Source organism: Bos grunniens, chromosome 17 (assembly GCF_055505025.1).
Source record: "Bos grunniens cultivar Pamir isolate PY7600 chromosome 17, Bosgru_T2T1.0, whole genome shotgun sequence".
NCBI classification, from domain to species: Eukaryota; Metazoa; Chordata; class Mammalia; order Artiodactyla; family Bovidae; genus Bos; species Bos grunniens.
The window spans coordinates 9,600,001-9,602,838 of NC_141181.1; the positions used below are offsets into that span (position 1 = coordinate 9,600,001).

Here is a 2,838-nt window from a genome sequence, read left to right on the forward strand (position 1 = left end):
CCCTCTAGTGCCACTCAGTCATATATAGCAAATATTCCTTTTTTCTTGCTCCAGAGAAATCTAAAGACACTTCCCAGGGTAAAGGCCATGGGGGAGTCAATAATACCAAGACTTTCTCAGGAAAGGTAGAACAGCATCTCAGTCCTCCAATATGAATGAGAGCTTATGGAAGCCAAGTAATCAATGTACTTATAGGTCAGGATCATCTGCTTGTGGGTCCAACAGGTCTTTGAGCCTATTCTTTGGTAATTTCCACAGGTCCTAAATATATAATTGATGAAAGTATACGAAGCTACTCACATTGGTTGGAATGAGAGTGGTTATAGTGGCAGTCTCTGAAATTTGCATCCACCCACTAAGGTAAATAAATAATCAGAAGTAATCAGAGGAGAGGCTACTTCTTATGAAGAACTGTAGAGTATCCAGCACCATCAAAGACACTGCAATGGCAGTGTCTTTATCAACTCACCTAGACCCTCACAAACACCAGATGCATCCTGGCGGGTGAGGGTGAACCACTGCAACTTAAAAAGATGGTAGCCCCAGTCACAGTTTCTTTTTACTGAAGCAGATCATCACAGCTTCTGAAATTTAGTAAGGAGTTATTTAACTAGATTTCTCTAAATATGGAGGATCAGAAGCTGTTTACCTTTCCTTTGTAAGGAGAGCAGTTTATCTTCACTGCCCTGCCTTGGAGCTAGTTAACTCTCCTCCTATCATATTTTACCACCTAATTTGGCACACTAGATAATAGAGACATTCATGCACATGTATAGTTTTATGTATGTGTGTATATTTTTTTCTTTGAAACTATTAAATATAAAATATATTTGATAACAATAATTTTCCATTTCCTTCCTAAGTTTCCATATCATGTGGAAGATTAATCATATCTAGAGCTTGGTAATCCATTGATAACACCTTCCTTTTTCCCTCCTTTTGCAGATGTTAAACACATGGGTTTCAAATGTGAATTTTGCTTTGACATAGAATAATCTTCAGGCATTATGATTAGAGCAAGAACTTCTCCATATTTCCACGTCATAAAGTAGGAGCACTGTAAAACTCTCCAGCCATTTGAACTTCTTATGCGCAATGAAATGAGTGAAGTGCTGTGGGTATAGAGATCAGCAGTTGATTTAAAAATTGATTTGATACTATCATGACTACTTAATTCCGATTCTGTTATTTCTGCTACTACATTTTATATTCTTTATAAATTTTTATGCAGAAAAAAGAATGAAAACCTTTAACCAAGCATTCTTAAACTTCTCTGTGTCTAATAATAATAAACTATTTGTATTACATTAGAACTCAAACTTTCTTTACACCTCCTGATGTACCATTTTTATTTCTTGTACCTATGTGGCTAACCTATCAGGAGTTACGAAACAGATAACATAGAAGATCTGACCATTAATAATACATTTTTATAGATGTGGTTCTCTCTACTTCATAACAGACTTGATAAAAAGTGTACATCTTCTCTAAAAGGTACTCACTGAATAATTTCCCATTTTCACATTCATAAGTATTAACTTACCTGACTCTCTCCATGGCATCTTTGGGTCTGAGAAAATCCCAAAGGTAGACAAAGGAAAAATGTCTTAAAGACACCGGGCCAAGGTATATGAGCCAATCTTGTAAAAAGGTTACGATGATGACTCAAAAGATACTAAGAGCAGATTTTATCGAATTCACAATTTTTCTTAGACCAGTAGTAGTTATTAATAACTGTTAACATATCAACAAGTTCCTCAGAGAAGATGGAAACTTTTTACCAAGGAAATCAGTGGTAGGATGAAAGGAGCACAGACTTTTTGGTTAGCCCTGACTTCAGACTTTAATATATTACTTCTTAGCTGTGTGACCTAGGACAAGTTACTGAGACCCAGTTTCATCATCTATAAACTGTAAATAGTAATATCCACCTCAGAGAATTGTGAAACTTAAACAATGAAACATATCTTGCATAATATTGAGCATAAGAGCTCACTGAATGTTCGGGAAGATCCTCTGGAGGAGGTATGGTAATGCACTCCAGTATTCCTGCCTGGAGAATCCCATGGACAGAAGAGCCTGGAAGGCTACCATCCATAGATTGGCGCAGAGTCGGACGTGACTGAAGCGACTTAGCACACACACTGAATGCTAGCTGTTTAGAAATCATTTTAATAGGAAAATCCCCCAAATTTGAGAGTTAGACAAGATGATTTCTTATATTCCCTCCAGTTCTGTGTTTCTGCTTCTGTGATTCCAAACAAAGGCAGAAGAATCAGAAATGATTCGTGTTTAGTTCTTATGTAGATGGTCAAATGCCGCAAACATCCCACCTACAGCCCTGTGTTCTCACAGACTGTGGGTTTCAGCTATTACAAAGCATTTTGACAATGCAGGGTATTCACTAGACCACGGGGACAAAAACAAGTATTCTAGTTAAGCAGACAGACTTTTCCTGGGTTGAGATTACAGTCCCTAAATTCAAACTTAACTCCCAAGATAACTCCCTTTCCAACATGCCTGAGAACACAGACTAATCTAATCTATATATCTCCTACCTTAAGGGAGACTCTGCTAAAAACTTTGTAAATATTGCTTTTTACAAGTCTTAAAAGTCAAGTTTAACAATGAAATTAAATGCATCCTCATGGGAGATGCTCATGGGAAAAATGATAATGAGATTGCCTCCAGGCCACCTTCCAATGGAAAATTTTAGTGGTCCTGTTTGGATTTACAATTGTTTTGTTAAAGCCCACTATGGTTTTTCTCATATTATTTTTGTGGATTTTTTTTAACAATAGGGGATGACAAAAATAAGGGCAGTATAGCAATTAGGTA

The 2,838-nt window shown here is 36.8% G+C and overlaps 1 long non-coding RNA gene across 1 annotated transcript; it reads left to right on the plus strand.

Annotated features, from left to right (window-relative positions):
• The first annotated feature begins 220 nt into the window (after positions 1–220).
• Positions 221–1,316, plus strand: LOC147354997 (uncharacterized). Its single transcript, XR_015144125.1, has 2 exons — positions 221–360; positions 946–1,316. It is a non-coding gene; the product is annotated as an uncharacterized LOC147354997 (long non-coding RNA).
• The last annotated feature ends 1,522 nt before the right edge of the window (positions 1,317–2,838 follow it).